The 19,615-nt window shown below is 46.4% G+C and overlaps 1 protein-coding gene across 1 annotated transcript in view; it reads left to right on the top strand.

Moving 5' to 3' along the window:
• ARMC5 (armadillo repeat containing 5) overlaps positions 1–19,615 on the top strand; it is a gene marked incomplete at its 5' end in the record, with an annotated part of 152,212 nt that overhangs the window by 119,242 nt on the left and 13,355 nt on the right. The window lies entirely within an intron of this gene.

The raw sequence follows: 19,615 nt of genomic DNA, 5'->3' as shown, positions 1-19,615 counted from the left end.
GCTATCTTAGTTACCACTGTTATATCCCCCAGTACTCTCCTTATGACCAGGATCAATTGTCTATATGGCCCTGCTATCATAGTTACCACTGTTATATCCCCAGTACTCTCCTTATGGCCAGGATCAGCTGTCTGTATGACCCTGCTATCTTAGTTACCACTGTTGTATCCCCCAGTACTCTTCTTATGGCCAGGATCAGCTGTCTGTATGGCCCTGTATCTTAGTTACCACTGTTATATCCCCCAGTACTCTCCTTATGGCCAGGATCAGCTGTCTGTATGACCCTGCTATCTTAGTTACCACTGTTATATCCCCCAGTACTCTCCTTATGACCAGGATCAATTGTCTGTATTGCCCTGTATCTTAGTTACCACTGTTATATCCCCAGTACTTTCCTTATGGCCAGGATCAGCTGTCTGTATGGCCCTGCTATCTTATTGACCACTCTTATATCCCCCGGTAGTCTCCTTTTGGCCAGGGTCAGCTGTCTGTATGGCCCTGCTATCTTATTTATTACTGTTATATCCCCCAGTACTCTCCTTATGGCCAGGATCAGCTGTCTGTATGGCCCTGTATCTTACTTACCACTGTTATACCCCCAGTACTCTCCTTATGGCCAGGTTCAGTTGTCTGTATGGCCCTGCTATCTTAGTTACCACTGTTATATCCACAATACTCTCCTTATGGCCAGGATCAGCTGTCTGTATGGCCCTGCTATCTTACTTACCACTGTTATATCCCCCAGTACTCTCCTTATGGCCAGGATCAGCTGTCTGTATGACCCTGTATCTTACTTACCACTGTTATATCCCCAGTACTCTCCTTATGGCCAGGATCAGCTGTCTGTATGACCCTGCTATCTTAGTTACCACTGTTATATCCCCCAGTACTCTCCTTATGGCCAGGATCAGCTGTCTGTATGGCCCTGTATCTTAGTTACCACTGTTATATCCCCCATTACTCTCCTTATGGCCAGGATCAGCTGTCTGTATGACCCTGCTATCTTAGTTACCACTGTTATATCCCCAGTACTCTCATTATGGCCAGGATCAGCTGTCTGTATGACCCTGCTATCTTAGTTACCACTGTTATATCCCCCAGTACTCTCCTTATGGCCAGGATCAGCTGTCTGTATGACCCTGCTATCTTAGTTACCACTGTTATATCCCCCGGTACTCTCCTTATGACCAGGATCAATTGTCTGTATGGCCCTGTATCTTATTTACCACTGTTATATCCCCCAGTACTCTCCTTATGACCAGGATCAATTGTCTGTATGGCCCTGTATCTTATTTACCACTGTTATATCCCCCAGTACTCTCCTTATGGCCAGGATCAGCTGTCTGTATGGCCCTGCTATCTTAGTTACCACTGTTATATCCCCCTGTACTCTCCTTATGGCCAGGATCAGCTGTCTGTATGACCCTGCTATCTTAGTTACCACTGTTATATCCCCCAGTACTCTCCTTATGGCCAGGATCAGCTGTCTGTATGACCCTGTATCTTAGTTACCACTGTTATATCCCCCAGTACTCTCCTTATGGGCAGGATCAGCTGTCTGTGTGACCCTGTATCTTATTTATTACTGTTATATCCCCCAGTACTCTCCTTATGGCCAGGATCAGCTGTCTGTATGACCCTGCTATCTTAGTTACCACTGTTATATCCCCCAGTACTCTCCTTATGGCCAGGATTAGCTGTATGTATGACCCTGCTATCTTATTTATTACTGTTATGTCCCCCAGTACTCTCCTTATGGCCAGGATCAATTGTCTGTATGGCCCTGTATCTTAGTTACCACTGTTATATCCCCAGTACTCTCCTTATGGCCAGGATCAGCTGTCTGTATGGCCCTGTATCTTATTTACCACTGTTATATCCCCAGTACTCTCCTTATGGCCAGGATCAGCTGTCTGTATGGCCCTGCTATCTTAGTTACCACTGTTATATCCCCCTGTACTCTCCTTATGGCCAGGATTAGCTGTCTGTATGGCCCTGCTATCTTAGTTACCACTGTTATATCCCCAGTACTCTCCTTATGGCCAGGATCAGCTGTCTGTATGACCCTGCTGTCATCGTTACCACTGTTATATCCTCCAGTACTCTCCTTATGGCCAGGATCAGCTGTCTGTATGGCCCTGTATCTTAGTTACCAATGTTATATCCCCCAGTACTCTCCTTATGGCCTGGATTAGCTGTCTGTATGGCCCTGTATCTTAGTTACCACTGTTATATCCCCCAGTACTCTCCTTATGGCCAGGATCAGCTGTCTGTATGGCCCTGTATCTTAGTTACCACTGTTATATCCCCCAGTACTCTCCTTATGGCCAGGATCAGCTGTCTGTATGGTCCTGTATCTTAGTTACCACTGTTATATCCCCAGTACTCTCCTTATGGCCTGGATTAGCTGTCTGTATGGCCCTGTATCTTAGTTACCACTGTTATATCCCCAGTACTCTCCTTATGGCCAGGATCAGCTGTCTGTATGGCCCTGCTATCTTAGTTACCACTGTTATATCCCCCAGTACTCTCCTTATGGCCAGGATCAGCTGTCTGTATGGCCCTGTATCTTAGTTACCACTGTTATATCCCCAGTACTCTCCTTATGGCCAGGATCAGCTGTCTGTATGACCCTGTATCTTAGTTACCACTGTTATACCCCCCAGTACTCTCCTTATGGCCAGGATCAGCTGTCTATATGACCCTGCTATCTTAGTTACCACTGTTATATCCCCAGTACTCTCCTTATGGCCAGGATCAGCTGTCTGTATGACCCTGCTATCTTAGTTACCACTGTTATATCCCCCAGTACTCTCCTTATGGCCAGGATCAGCTGTCTGTATGACCCTGCTATCTTACTTACCACTGTTATATCCCCCCAGTACTCTCCTTATGGCCAGGATCAGCTGTCTGTATGGCCCTGTATCTTAGTTACCACTGTTATATCCCCCCAGTACTCTCCTTATGGCCAGGATCAGCTGTCTGTATGGCCCTGTATCTTAGTTACCACTGTTATATCCCCAGTACTCTCTTTATGGCCAGGATCAGCTGTCTGTATGGCCCTGTATCTTAGTTACCACTGTTATATCCCCCAGTACTCTCCTTATGGCCAGGATCAGCTGTCTGTATGGCCCTGCTATCTTACTTACCACTGTTATATCCCCCCAGTTCTCTCCTTATGGCCAGGATCAGCTGTCTGTACGGCCCTGTATCTTAGTTACCACTGTTATATCCCCAGTACTCTCCTTATGGCCAGGATCAGCTGTCTGTATGCCCCTGCTATCTTAGTTACCACTGTTATATCCCCCAGTACTCTCCTTATTGCCAGGATCAGCTGTCTGTATGACCCTGCTATCTTAGTTACCACTGTTATATCCCCAGTACTCTCCTTATGGCCAGGATCAGCTGTCTGTATGGCCCTGCTATGTTAGTTACCACTGTTATATCCCCAGTACTCTCCTTATGGCCAGGATCAGATGTCTGTAATGACCCTGCAATCTTACTTACCACTGTTATATCCCCAGTACTCTCCTTACGGCCAGGATCAGCTGTCTGTATGGCCCTGCTATCTTATTTACCACTCTTATATCCCCCGGTAGTCTCCTTAAGGCCAGGGTCAGCTGTCTGTATGGCCCTGCTATCTTATTTATTACTGTTATATCCCCCAGTACTCTCCTTATGGCCAGGATCAGCTGTTTGTATGGCCCTGCTATCTTAGTTACCACTGTTATATCCCCAGTACTCTCCTTATGGCCAGGATCAGCTGTCTGTATGACCCTGCTATCATCGTTACCACTGTTATATCCTCCAGTACTCTCCTTATGGCCAGGATCAGCTGTCTGTATGGCCCTGTATCTTAGTTACCACTGTTATATCCCCCAGTACTCTCCTTATGGCCAGGATCAGCTGTCTGTATGACCCTGCTATCTTAGTTACCACTGTTATATCCCCCAGTACTCTCCTTATGGCCAGGATCAGCTGTCTGTATGACCCTGCTATCTTACTTACCACTGTTATATCCCCCCAGTACTCTCCTTATGGCCAGGATCAGCTGTCTGTATGGCCCTGTATCTTAGTTACCACTGTTATATCCCCCCAGTACTCTTCTTATGGCCAGGATCAGCTGTCTGTATGGCCCTGTATCTTAGTTACCACTGTTATATCCCCAGTACTCTCCTTATGGCCAGGATCAGCTGTCTGTATGACCCTGCTATCTTAGTTACCACTGTTATATCCCCCAGTACTCTCCTTATGGCCAGGATCAGCTGTCTTTATGGCCCTGTATCTTAGTTACCACTGTTATATCCCCCAGTACTCTCCTTATGGCCAGGATCAGCTGTCTGTATGACCCTGTATCTTAGTTACCACTGTGATATCCCCCAGTACTCTCCTTATGGCCAGGATCAGCTGTCTGTATGGCCCTGCTATCTTAGTTACCACTGTGATATCCCCCAGTACTCTCCTTATGGCCAGGATCAGCTGTCTGTATGACCCTGCTATCTTAGTTATTACTGTTATATCCCCAGTACTCTCCTTATGGCCAGGATCAGCTGTCTGTATGACCCTGCTATCTTACTTACCACTGTTATATCCCCAGTACTCTCCTTATGGCCAGGATCAGCAGTCTGTATGACCCTGCTATCTTACTTACCACTGTTATATCCCCAGTACTCTCCTTATGGCCAGGGTCAGCTGTCTGTATGACCCTGCTATCTTACTTACCACTGTTATATCACCAGTACTCTCCTTATGGCCAGGATCAGCTGTCTGTATGGCCCTGCTATCTTATTTATTACTGTTATATCCCCCAGTACTCTCCTTATGGCCAGGATCAGCTGTCTGTATGGCCCTGCTATCTTAGTTACCACTGTTATATCCCCCAGTACTCTCCTTATGGCCAGGATCAGCTGTCTGTATGGCCCTGCTATCTTAGTTACCACTGTTATATCCCCCAGTACTCTCCTTATGGCCAGGATCAGCTGTCTGTATGACCCTGCTATCATCGTTACCACTGTTATATCCTCCAGTACTCTCCTTATGGCCAGGATCAGCTGTCTGTATGGCCCTGTATCTTAGTTACCACTGTTATATCCCCAGTACTCTCCTTATGGCCAGGATCAGCTGTCTGTATGACCCTGCTATCTTAGTTACCACTGTTATATCCCCCAGTACTCTCCTTATGGCCAGGATCAGCTGTCTGTATGACCCTGCTATCATCGTTACCACTGTTATATCCTCCAGTACTCTCCTTATGGCCAGGATCAGCTGTCTGTATGGCCCTGTATCTTAGTTACCACTGTTATATCCCCCAGTACTCTCCTTATGGCCAGGATCAGCTGTCTGTATGGCCCTGTATCTTAGTTACCACTGTTATATCCCCCAGTACTCTCCTTATGGCCAGGATCAGCTGTCTGTATGGCCCTGCTATCTTAGTTACCACTGTTATATCCCCAGTACTCTCCTTATGGCCAGGATCAGCTGTCTGTGTGACCCTGTATCTTATTTATTACTGTTATATCCCCCCGTACTCTCCTTATGGCCTGGATCAGCTGTCTGTATGGCCCTGTATCTCAGTTACCACTGTTATATCCCCCAGTACTCTCCTTATGGCCAGGATTAGCTGTCTGTATGACCCTGCTATCTTAGTTATTACTGTTATATCCCCCAGTACTCTCCTTATGGCCAGGATCAGCTGTCTGTGTGACCCTGTATCTTATTTATTACTGTTATATCCCCCAGTACTCTCCTTATGGCCAGGATCAGCTGTCTGTATGGCCCTATATCTTAGTTACCACTGTTATATCCCCCAGTACTCTCCTTATGGCCAGGATCAGCTGTCTGTATGACCCTGCTATCTTAGTTACCACTGTTATATCCCCCAGTACTCTCCTTATGGCCAGGATCAGCTGTATGTATGACCCTGTATCTTAGTTACCACTGTTATATCCCCAGTACTCTCCTTATGGCCTGGATCAGCTGTCTGTATGGCCCTGTATCTCAGTTACCACTGTTATATCCCCCAGTACTCTCCTTATGGCCTGGATTATCTGTATGTATGACCCTGTATCTTAGTTACCACTGTTATATCCCCAGTACTCTCCTTATGGCCAGGATCAGCTGTCTGTATGACCCTGCTATCTTAGTTACCACTGTTATATCCCCCAGTACTCTCCTTATGGCCAGGATCAGCTGTCTGTATGGCCCTGTATCTTAGTTACCACTGTTATATCCCCAGTACTCTCCTTATGGCCAGGATCAGCTGTCTGTATGGCCCTGCTATCTTAGTTACCACTGTTATATCCCCCAGTACTCTCCTTATGGCCAGGATCAGCTGTCTGTATGGCCCTGTATCTTAGTTACCACTGTTATATCCCCAGTACTCTCCTTATGGCCAGGATCAGCTGTCTGTATGGCCCTGCTATCTTATTTACCACTGTTATATCCCCCAGTACTCTCCTTATGGCCAGGATCAGCTGTCTGTATGGCCCTGTATCTTAGTTACCACTGTTATATCCCCAGTACTCTCCTTATGGCCAGGATCAGCTGTCTGTATGGCCCTGCTATCTTAGTTACCACTGTTATATCCCCCAGTACTCTCCTTATGGCCAGTATCAGCTGTCTGTATGGCCCTGTATCTTAGTTACCACTGTTATATCCCCAGTACTCTCCTTATGGCCAGGATCAGCTGTCTGTATGGCCCTGCTATCTTAGTTACCACTGTTATATCCCCAGTACTCTCCTTATGGCCAGGATCAGCTGTCTGTATGGCCCTGTATCTTATTTATTACTGTTATATCCCCCAGTACTCTCCTTATGACCAGGATCAATTGTCTGTATGGCCCTGTATCTTATTTATTACTGTTATATCCCCCCGTACTCTCCTTATGGCCAGGATCAGCTGTCTGTATGTCCCTGTTATCTTATTTACCACTGTTATATCCCCCAGTACTCTCCTTATGGCCAGGATCAGCTGTCTGTATGACCCTGCTATCTTAGTTACCACTGTTATATCCCCCTGTACTCTCCTTATGGCCAGGATCAGCTGTCTGTATGGCCCTGTATCTTAGTTACCACTGTTATACCCCCCAGTACACTCTTTATGGCCAGGATCAGCTGTCTGTATGACCCTGTATCTTATTTACCACTGTTATATCCCCCAGTACTCTCCTTATGGCCTGGATTATCTGTATGTATGACCCTGTATCTTAGTTACCACTGTTATATCCCCAGTACTCTCCTTATGGCCAGGATCAGCTGTCTGTATGACCCTGATATCTTAGTTACCACTGTTATATCCCCCAGTACTCTCCTTATGGCCAGGATCAGCTGTCTGTATGGCCCTGTATCTTAGTTACCACTGTTATATCCCCAGTACTCTCCTTATGGCCAGGATCAGCTGTCTGTATGGCCCTGCTATCTTAGTTACCACTGTTATATCCCCCAGTACTCTCCTTATGGCCAGGATCAGCTGTCTGTATGGCCCTGTATCTTAGTTACCACTGTTATATCCCCAGTACTCTCCTTATGGCCAGGATCAGCTGTCTGTATGGCCCTGCTATCTTATTTACCACTGTTATATCCCCCAGTACTCTCCTTATGGCCAGGATCAGCTGTCTGTATGGCCCTGTATCTTAGTTACCACTGTTATATCCCCAGTACTCTCCTTATGGCCAGGATCAGCTGTCTGTATGGCCCTGCTATCTTAGTTACCACTGTTATATCCCCCAGTACTCTCCTTATGGCCAGTATCAGCTGTCTGTATGGCCCTGTATCTTAGTTACCACTGTTATATCCCCAGTACTCTCCTTATGGCCAGGATCAGCTGTCTGTATGGCCCTGCTATCTTAGTTACCACTGTTATATCCCCAGTACTCTCCTTATGGCCAGGATCAGCTGTCTGTATGGCCCTGTATCTTATTTATTACTGTTATATCCCCCAGTACTCTCCTTATGACCAGGATCAATTGTCTGTATGGCCCTGTATCTTATTTATTACTGTTATATCCCCCAGTACTCTCCTTATGGCCAGGATCAGCTGTCTGTATGTCCCTGTTATCTTATTTACCACTGTTATATCCCCCAGTACTCTCCTTATGGCCAGGATCAGCTGTCTGTATGACCCTGCTATCTTAGTTACCACTGTTATATCCCCAGTACTCTCCTTATGGCCAGGATCAGCTGTCTGTATGGCCCTGTATCTTATTTATTACTGTTATATCCCCCAGTACTCTCCTTATGACCAGGATCAATTGTCTGTATGGCCCTGTATCTTATTTATTACTGTTATATCCCCCCGTACTCTCCTTATGGCCAGGATCAGCTGTCTGTATGTCCCTGTTATCTTATTTACCACTGTTATATCCCCCAGTACTCTCCTTATGGCCAGGATCAGCTGTCTGTATGACCCTGCTATATTAGTTACCACTGTTATATCCCCCTGTACTCTCCTTATGGCCAGGATCAGCTGTCTGTATGGCCCTGTATCTTAGTTACCACTGTTATACCCCCCAGTACACTCTTTATGGCCAGGATCAGCTGTCTGTATGACCCTGTATCTTATTTACCACTGTTATATCCCCCAGTACTCTCCTTATGGCCTGGATTATCTGTATGTATGACCCTGTATCTTAGTTACCACTGTTATATCCCCAGTACTCTCCTTATGGCCAGGATCAGCTGTCTGTATGACCCTGCTATCTTAGTTACCACTGTTATATCCCCCAGTACTCTCCTTATGGCCAGGATCAGCTGTCTGTATGGCCCTGTATCTTAGTTACCACTGTTATATCCCCAGTACTCTCCTTATGGCCAGGATCAGCTGTCTGTATGGCCCTGCTATCTTAGTTACCACTGTTATATCCCCCAGTACTCTCCTTATGGCCAGGATCAGCTGTCTGTATGGCCCTGCTATCTTAGTTACCACTGTTATATCCCCCAGTACTCTCCTTATGGCCAGGATCAGCTGTCTGTATGGCCCTGTATCTTAGTTACCACTGTTATATCCCCAGTACTCTCCTTATGGCCAGGATCAGCTGTCTGTATGGCCCTGTATCTTAGTTACCACTGTTATATCCCCAGTACTCTCCTTATGGCCAGGATCAGCTGTCTGTATGACCCTGTATCTTAGTTACCACTGTTATACCCCCCAGTACTCTCCTTATGGCCAGGATCAGCTGTCTATATGACCCTGCTATCTTAGTTACCACTGTTATATCCCCAGTACTCTCCTTATGGCCAGGATCAGCTGTCTGTATGACCCTGCTATCTTAGTTACCACTGTTATATCCCCCAGTACTCTCCTTATGGCCAGGATCAGCTGTCTGTATGGCCCTGTATCTTATTTATTACTGTTATATCCCCAGTACTCTCCTTATGGCCAGGATCAGCTGTCTGTATGACCCTGCTATCTTATCTTACCACTGTTATATCCCCCCAGTACTCTCCTTATGGCCAGGATCAGCTGTCTGTATGGCCCTGTATCTTATTTACCACTGTTATATCCCCAGTACTCTCCTTATGGCCAGGATCAGCTGTCTGTATGACCCTGCTATCTTACTTACCACTGTTATATCCCCCCAGTACTCTCCTTATGGCCAGGATCAGCTGTCTGTATGGCCCTGTATCTTAGTTACCACTGTTATATCCCCCCAGTACTCTCCTTATGGCCAGGATCAGCTGTCTGTATGACCCTGCTATCTTACTTACCACTGTTATATCCCCCAGTACTCTCCTTATGGCCAGGATTAGCTGTCTGTATGACCCTGCTATCTTAGTTATTACTGTTATATCCCCAGTACTCTCCTTATGGCCAGGATCAGCTGTCTGTATGACCCTGCTATCTTACTTACCACTGTTATATCCCCCAGTACTCTCCTTATGGCCAGGATCAGCTGTCTGTATGGCCCTGTATCTTAGTTACCACTGTTATATCCCCCCAGTACTCTCCTTATGGCCAGGATCAGCTGTCTGTATGACCCTGCTATCTTAGTTACCACTGTTATATCCCCAGTACTCTCCTTATGGCCAGGATTAGCTGTCTGTATGGCCCTGTATCTTAGTTACCACTGTTATATCCTCCCAGTACTCTCCTTATGGCCAGGATCAGCTGTCTGTATGGCCCTGTATCTTAGTTACCACTGTTATATCCCCAGTACTCTCCTTATGGCCAGGATCAGCTGTCTGTATGGCCCTGTATCTTAGTTATTACTGTTATATCCCCCAGTACTCTCCTTATGGCCAGGATCAGCTGTCTGTATGACCCTGCTATCTTAGTTGCCACTGTTATATCCCCCAGTACTCTCCTTATGGCCAGGATCAGCTGTCTGTATGGCCCTGTATCTTAGTTACCACTGTTATATCCCCAGCACTCTCCTTATGGCCAGGATCAGCTGTCTGTATGGCCCTGTATCTTAGTTACCACTGTTATATCCCCAGCACTCTCCTTATGGCCAGGATCAGCTGTCTGTATGGCCCTGCTATGTTAGTTACCACTGTTATATCCCCAGTACTCTCCTTATGGCCAGGATCAGCTGTCTGTATGGCCCTGCTATGTTAGTTACCACTGTTATATCCCCAGCACTCTCCTTATGGCCAGGATCAGCTGTCTGTATGGCCCTGCTATGTTAGTTACCACTGTCATATCCCCAGTACTCTCCTTATGGCCAGGATCAGATGTCTGTATGGCCCTGCTATCTTAGTTACCACTGTTATATCCCCAGTACTCTCCTTATGGCCAGGATCAGCTGTCTGTATGGCCCTGCTATCTTAGTTACCACTGTTATATCCCCAGTACTCTCCTTATGGCCAGGATCAGCTGTCTGTATGGCCCTGCTATCTTACTTACCACTGTTATATCCCCAGTACTCTCCTTATGGCCAGGATCAGCTGTCTGTATGACCCTGTATCTTACTTACCACTGTTATATCCCCCAGTACTCTCCTTATGGCCAGGATCAGCTGTCTGTATGACCCTGCTATCTTATTTATTACTGTTATATCCCCCAGTACTCTCCTTATGGCCAGGATCAGCTGTCTGTATGGCCCTGCTATCTTAGTTACCACTGTTATATACCCCAGTACTCTCCTTATGGCCAGGATCAGCTGTCTGTATGGCCCTGCTATCTTAGTTACCACTGTTATATCCCCAGTACTCCCCTTATGGCCAGGATCAGCTGTCTGTATGACCCTGCTATCATCGTTACCACTGTTATATCCTCCAGTACTCTCCTTATGGCCAGGATCAGCTGTCTGTATGGCCCTGTATCTTAGTTACCACTGTTATATCCCCCAGTACTCTCCTTATGGCCAGGATCAGCTGTCTGTATGACCCTGCTATCTTAGTTACCACTGTTATATCCCCCAGTACTCTCCTTATGGCCAGGATCAGCTGTCTGTATGACCCTGCTATCTTACTTACCACTGTTATATCCCCCCAGTACTCTCCTTATGGCCAGGATCAGCTGTCTGTATGGCCCTTTATCTTAGTTACCACTGTTATATCCCCCCAGTACTCTCCTTATGGCCAGGATCAGCTGTCTGTATGGCCCTGTATCTTAGTTACCACTGTTATATCCCCAGTACTCTCCTTATGGCCAGGATCAGCTGTCTGTATGACCCTGCTATCTTAGTTACCACTGTTATATCCCCCAGTACTCTCCTTATGGCCAGGATCAGCTGTCTTTATGGCCCTGTATCTTAGTTACCACTGTTATATCCCCCAGTACTCTCCTTATGGCCAGGATCAGCTGTCTGTATGGCCCTGTATCTTAGTTACCACTGTTATATCCCCCAGTACTCTCCTTATGGCCAGGATCAGCTGTCTGTATGGCCCTGCTATCTTACTTACCACTGTTATATCCCCCCAGTACTCTCCTTATGGCCAGGATCAGCTGTCTTTATGGCCCTGTATCTTAGTTACCACTGTTATATCCCCCAGTACTCTCCTTATGGCCAGGATCAGCTGTCTGTATGGCCCTGTATCTTAGTTACCACTGTTATATCCCCCAGTACTCTCCTTATGGCCAGGATCAGCTGTCTGTATGACCCTGCTATCTTAGTTATTACTGTTATATCCCCAGTACTCTCCTTATGGCCAGGATCAGCTGTCTGTATGGCCCTGCTATGTTAGTTACCACTGTTATATCCCCAGTACTCTCCTTATGGCCAGGATCAGCTGTCTGTATGACCCTGCTATCTTACTTACCACTGTTATATCCCCAGTACTCTCCTTATGGCCAGGATCAGCTGTCTGTATAACCCTGCTATCTTACTTACCACTGTTATATCCCCAGTACTCTCCTTACGGCCAGGATCAGCTGTCTGTATGACCCTGCTATCTTACTTACCACTGTTATATCCCCAGTACTCTCCTTATGGCCAGGATCACCTGTCTGTATAACCCTGCTATCTTATTTACCACTGTTATATCCCCCGGTAGTCTCCTTAAGGCCAGGGTCAGCTGTCTGTATGGCCCTGCTATCTTATTTATTACTGTTATATCCCCCAGTACTCTCCTTATGGCCAGGATCAGCTGTCTGTATGACCCTGCTATCTTAGTTACCACTGTTATATCCCCAGTACTCTCCTTATGGCCAGGATCAGCTGTCTGTATGACCCTGTATCTTACTTACCACTGTTATATCCCCCAGTACTCTCCTTATGGCCAGGATCAGCTGTCTGTACTGCCCTGTATCTTACTTACCACTGTTATATCCCCCAGTACTCTCCTTATGGCCAGGATCAGCTGTCTGTACGGCCCTGTATCTTACTTACCACTGTTATATCCCCCAGTACTATCCTTATGGCCAGGATCAGCTGTCTGTTTGACCCTGTATCTTAGTTACCACTGTTATATCCCCCAGTACTCTCCTTATGGCCAGGATCAGCTGTCTGTATGACCCTGCTATCTTAGTTATTACTGTTATATCCCCAGTACTCTCCTTATGGCCAGGATCAGCTGTCTGTATAACCCTGCTATCTTACTTACCACTGTTATATCCCCAGTACTCTCCTTATGGCCAGGATCAGCTGTCTGTATGCCCCTGCTATCTTAGTTACCACTGTTATATCCCCAGTACTCTCCTTATGGCCAGGATCAGCTGTCTGTACGGCCCTGCTATCTTACTTACCACTGTTATATCCCCAGTACTCTCCTTATGGCCAGGATCAGCTGTCTGTATGGCCCTGCTATCTTATTTACCACTCTTATATCCCCCGGTAGTCTCCTTATGGCCAGGGTCAGCTGTCTGTATGGCCCTGCTATCTTATTTATTACTGTTATATCCCCCAGTACTCTCCTTATGGCCAGGATCAGCTGTCTGTATGGCCCTGCTATCTTAGTTACCACTGTTATATCCCCAGTACTCTCCTTATGGCCAGGATCAGCTGTCTGTATGACCCTGCTATCATCGTTACCACTGTTATATCCCCAGTACTCTCCTTATGGCCAGGATCAGCTGTCTGTATGACCCTGCTATCATCGTTACCACTGTTATATCCCCCAGTACTCTCCTTATGGCCAGGATCAGCTGTCTGTATGACCTTGTTATCTTAGTTACCACTGTTATATCCCCCAGTACTCTCCTTATGGCCAGGATCAGCTGTCTGTATGGCCCTGCTATCTTACTTACCACTGTTATATCCCCAGTACTCTCCTTATGGCCAGGATCAGCTATCTGTATGGCCCTGCTATCTTACTTACCACTGTTATATCCCCCCAGTTCTCTCCTTATGGTCAGGATCAGCTGTCTGTATGGCCCTGTATCTTAGTTACCACTGTTATATCCCCAGTACTCTCCTTATGGCCAGGATCAGCTGTCTGTATGCCCCTGCTATCTTAGTTACCACTGTTATATCCCCCAGTACTCTCCTTATGGCCAGGATCAGCTGTCTGTATGACCCTGCTATCTTAGTTACCACTGTTATATCCCCAGTACTCTCCTTATGGCCAGGATCAGCTGTCTGTATGACCCTGCTATCTTAGTTGCCACTGTTATATCCCCCAGTACTCTCCTTATGACCAGGATCAGCTGTCTGTATGACCCTGCTATCTTAGTTACCACTGTTATATCCCCCAGTACTCTCCTTTTGACCAGGATCAATTGTCTGTATGGCCCTGTATCTTAGTTACCACTGTTATATCCCCCAGTACTCTCCTTATGGCCAGGATCAGCTGTCTGTATGGCCCTGTATCTTATTTACCACTGTTATATCCCCAGTACTCTCCTTATGGCCAGGATCAGCTGTCTGTATGGCCCTGCTATCTTATTTATCACTCTTATATCCCCCGGTAGTCTCCTTATGGCCAGGGTCAGCTGTCTGTATGGCCCTGACATCTTATTTATTACTGTTATATCCCCCAGTACTCTCCTTATGGCCAGGATCAGCTGTCTGTATGGCCCTGCTATCTTACTTACCACTGTTATATCCCCAGTACTCTCCTTATGGCCAGGTTCAGTTGTCTGTATGGCCCTGCTATCTTAGTTACCACTGTTATATCCACAATACTCTCCTTTTGGCCAGGATCAGCTGTCTGTATGGCCCTGCTATCTTACTTACCTCTGTTATATCCCCCAGTACTCTCCTTATGGCCAGGATCAGCTGTCTGTATGACCCTATATCTTACTTACCACTGTTATATCCCCAGTACTCTCCTTATGGCCAGGATCAGCTGTCTGTATGACCCTGCTATCTTAGTTACCACTGTTATATCCCCCAGTACTCTCCTTATGGCCAGGATCAGCTGTCTGTATGGCCCTGCTATCTTACTTACCACTGTTATATCCCCCAGTACTCTCCTTATGGCCAGGATCAGCTGTCTGTATGACCCTGCTATCTTAGTTACCACTGTTATATCCCCCTGTACTCTCCTTATGACCAGGATCAATTGTCTGTATGGCCCTGTATCTTATTTACCACTGTTATATCCCCCAGTACTCTCCTTATGGCCAGGATCAGCTGTCTGTATGACCCTGCTATCTTAGTTACCACTGTTATATCCCCCAGTACTCTCCTTATGGCCAGGATCAGCTGTCTGTATGACCCTGCTATCTTATTTATTACTGTTATATCCCCCAGTACTCTCCTTATGGCCAGGATCAATTGTCTGTATGGCCCTGTATCTTATTTATTACTGTTATATCCCCCCGTACTCTCCTTATGACCAGTATCAATTGTCTGTATGGCCCTGTATCTTATTTATTACTGTTATATCCCCAGTACTCTCCTTATGACCAGGATCAATTGTCTGTATGGCCCTGCTATCTTATTTATTACTGTTATATCCCCCAGTACTCTCCTTATGGCCAGGATCAGCTGTCTGTATGACCCTGTTATCTTATTTACCACTGTTATATCCCCCAGTACTCTCCTTATGACCAGGATCAATTGTCTGTATGGCCCTGTATCTTAGTTACCACTGTTATATCCCCCAGTATTCTCCTTATGGCCAGGATCAGCTGTCTGTATGGCCCTGCTATCTTAGTTACCACTGTTATATCCCCCTGTACTCTCCTTATGGCCAGGATCAGCTGTCTGTATGGCCCTGTATCTTAGTTACCACTGTTATATCCCCAGTACTCTCCTTATGGCCAGGATCAGCTGTCTGTATGGCCCTGTATCTCAGTTACCACTGTTATATCCCCCAGTACTCTCCTTATGGCCTGGATTATCTGTATGTATGACCCTGTATCTTAGTTACCACTGTTATATCCCCAGTACTCTCCTTTTGGCCAGGATCAGCTGTCTGTATGACCCTGCTATCTTAGTTACCACTGTTATATCCCCCAGTACTCTCCTTATGGCCAGGATCAGCTGTCTGTATGGCCCTGTATCTTAGTTACCACTGTTATATCCCCAGTACTCTCCTTATGGCCAGGATCAGCTGTCTGTATGACCCTGTTTCTTAGTTACCACTGTTATACCCCCCTGTACTCTCCTTATGGCCAGGATCAGCTGTCTGTATGACCCTGCTATCTTAGTTACCACTGTTATTTCCCCAGTACTCTCCTTATGGCCAGGATCAGTTGTCTGTATGACCCTGCTAACTTAGTTACCACAGTTATATCCCCCAGTACTCTCCTTATGGCCAGGATCAGCTGTCTGTATGACCCTGCTATCTTACTTACCACTGTTATATCCCCCCAGTACTCTCCTTCTGGCCAGGATCAGCTGTCTGTATGGCCCTGTATCTTAGTTACCACTGTTATATCCCCCAGTACTCTCCTTATGGCCAGGATCAGCTGTCTGTATGGCCCTGTATCTTAGTTACCACTGTTATATCCCCCAGTACTCTCCTTATGGCCAGGATCAGCTGTCTGTATGGCCCTGTATCTTAGTTACCACTGTTATATCCCCCAGTACTCTCCTTATGGCCAGGATCAGCTGTCTGTATGGCCCTGTATCTTAGTTACCACTGTTATATCCCCCAGTACTCTCCTTATGGCCAGGATCAGCTGTCTGTATGGCCCTGCTATGTTAGTTACCACTGTTATATCCCCAGTACTCTCCTTATGGCCAGGATCAGCTGTCTGTAATGACCCTGCATTCTTACTTACCACTGTTATATCCCCAGTACTCTCCTTACGGCCAGGATCAGCTGTCTGTATGACCCTGCTATCTTATTTACCACTGTTGTATCCCCAGTACTCTCCTTATGGCCAGGATCAGCTGTCTGTATGGCCCTGCTATCTTATTTACCACTCTTATATCCCCCGGTAGTCTCCTTAAGGCCAGGGTCAGCTGTCTGTATGGCCCTGCTATCTTATTTATTACTGTTATATCCCCCAGTACTCTCCTTATGGCCAGGATTAGCTGTATGTATGACCCTGCTATCTTAGTTATTACTGTTATATCCCCAGTACTCTCCTTATGGCCAGGATCAGCTGTCTGTATGACCCTGCTATCATCGTTACCACTGTTATATCCTCCAGTACTCTCCTTATGGCCAGGATCAGCTGTCTGTATGGCCCTGCTATGTTAGTTACCACTGTTATATCCCCAGTACTCTCCTTATGGCCAGGATCAGCTGTCTGTATGGCCCTGTATCTTAGTTACCACTGTTATATCCCCAGTACTCTCCTTATGGCCAGGATCAGCTGTCTGTATGGCCCTGTATCTTAGTTACCACTGTTATATCCCCCAGTACTCTCCTTATGGCCAGGATTAGCTGTCTGTGTGACCCTGTATCTTATTTACCACTCTTATATCCCCCGGTAGTCTCCTTATGGCCAGGGTCAGCTGTCTGTATGGCCCTGCTATCTTATTTATTACTGTTATATCCCCCAGTACTCTCCTTATGGCCAGGATCAGCTGTCTGTATGGCCCTGTATCTTACTTACCACTGTTATATCCCCAGTACTCTCCTTGTGGCCAGGATCAGCTGTCTGTATGGCCCTGCTATCTTATTTACCACTCTTATATCCCCCGGTAGTCTCCTTATGGCCAGGGTCAGCTGTCTGTATGGCCCTGCTATCTTATTTATTACTGTTATATCCCCCAGTACTCTCCTTATGGCCAGGATCAGCTGTCTGTATGGCCCTGCTATCTTAGTTACCACTGTTATATCCCCAGTACTCTCCTTATGGCCAGGATCAGCTGTCTGTATGGCCCTGTATCTTAGTTACCACTGTTATATCCCCAGTACTCTCCTTATGGCCAGGATCAGCTGTCTGTATGACCCTGCTATCATCGTTACCACTGTTATATCCCCCAGTACTCTCCTTATGGCCAGGATCAGCTGTCTGTATGACCTTGTTATCTTAGTTACCACTGTTATATCCCCCAGTACTCTCCTTATGGCCAGGATCAGCTGTCTGTATGGCCCTGCTATCTTACTTACCACTGTTATATCCCCAGTACTCTCCTTATGGCCAGGATCAGCTATCTGTATGGCCCTGCTATCTTACTTACCACTGTTATATCCCCCCAGTTCTCTCCTTATGGCCAGGATCAGCTGTCTGTATGGCCCTGTATCTTAGTTACCACTGTTATATCCCCAGTACTCTCCTTATGGCCAGGATCAGCTGTCTGTATGCCCCTGCTATCTTAGTTACCACTGTTATATCCCCCAGTACTCTCCTTATGGCCAGGATCAGCTGTCTGTATGACCCTGCTATCTTAGTTACCACTGTTATATCCCCAGTACTCTCCTTATGGCCAGGATCAGCTGTCTGTATGACCCTGCTATCTTAGTTACCACTGTTATATCCCCCAGTACTCTCCTTATGGCCAGTATCAGCTGTCTGTATGACCCTGCTATCTTAGTTACCACTGTTATATCCCCCAGTACTCTCCTTATGGCCAGGATCAGCTGTCTGTATGACCCTGCTATCTTAGTTACCACTGTTATATCCCCCAGTACTCTCCTTTTGACCAGGATCAATTGTCTGTATGGCCCTGTATCTTAGTTACCACTGTTATATCCCCAGTACTCTCCTTATGGCCAGGATCAGCTGTCTGTATGGCCCTGTATCTTATTTACCACTGTTATATCCCCAATACTCTCCTTATGGCCAGGATCAGCTGTCTGTATGGCCCTGCTATCCTATTTATCACTCTTATATCCCCCGGTAGTCTCCTTATGGCCAGGATCAGCTGTCTGTATGGCCCTGCTATCCTATTTATCACTCTTATATCCCCCGGTAGTCTCCTTATGGCCAGGATCAGCTGTCTGTATGGCCCTGCTATCTTACTTACCACTGTTATATCCCCAGTACTCTCCTTATGGCCAGGTTCAGTTGTCTGTATGGCCCTGCTATCTTAGTTACCACTGTTATATCCACAATACTCTCCTTATGGCCAGCATCAGCTGTCTGTATGGCCCTGCTATCTTACTTACCACTGTTATATCCCCCAGTACTCTCCTTATGGCCAGGATCAGCTGTCTGTATAACCCTATATCTTACTTACCACTGTTATATCCCCAGTACTCTCCTTATGGCCAGGATCAGCTGTCTGTATGACCCTGCTATCTTAGTTACCACTGTTATATCCCCCAGTACTCTCCTTATGGCCAGGATCAATTTTCTGTATGGCCCTGTATCTTATTTACCACTGTTATATCCCCCAGTACTCTCCTTATGGCCAGGATCAGCTGTCTGTATGGCCCTGCTATCTTACTTACCACTGTTATATCCCCCAGTACTCTCCTTATGGCCAGTATCAGCTGTCTGTATGACCCTGCTATCTTAGTTACCACTGTTATATCCCCCTGTACTCTCCTTATGACCAGGATCAATTGTCTGTATGGCCCTGTATCTTATTTACCACTGTTATATCCCCCAGTACTCTCCTTATGGCCAGGATCAGCTGTCTGTATGACCCTGCTATCTTATTTATTACTGTTATATCCCCCAGTACTCTCCTTATGGCCAGGATCAATTGTCTGTATGGCCCTGTATCTTATTTATTACTGTTATATCCCCCCGTACTCTCCTTATGACCAGTATCAATTGTCTGTATGGCCCTGTATCCTATTTATTACTGTTATATCCCCCAGTACTCTCCTTATGACCAGGATCAATTGTCTGTATGGCCCTGTATCTTATTTGTTACTGTTATATCCCCCCGTACTCTCCTTATGGCCAGGATCAGCTGTCTGTATGGCCCTGTATCTTACT

Source organism: Taudactylus pleione, unplaced genomic scaffold (assembly GCF_031769625.1).
Source record: "Taudactylus pleione unplaced genomic scaffold, aTauple2 ptg001987l, whole genome shotgun sequence".
NCBI lineage: Eukaryota > Metazoa > Chordata > Amphibia > Anura > Myobatrachidae > Taudactylus > Taudactylus pleione.
This window is presented reverse-complemented; position numbering and strand designations above follow the sequence as displayed.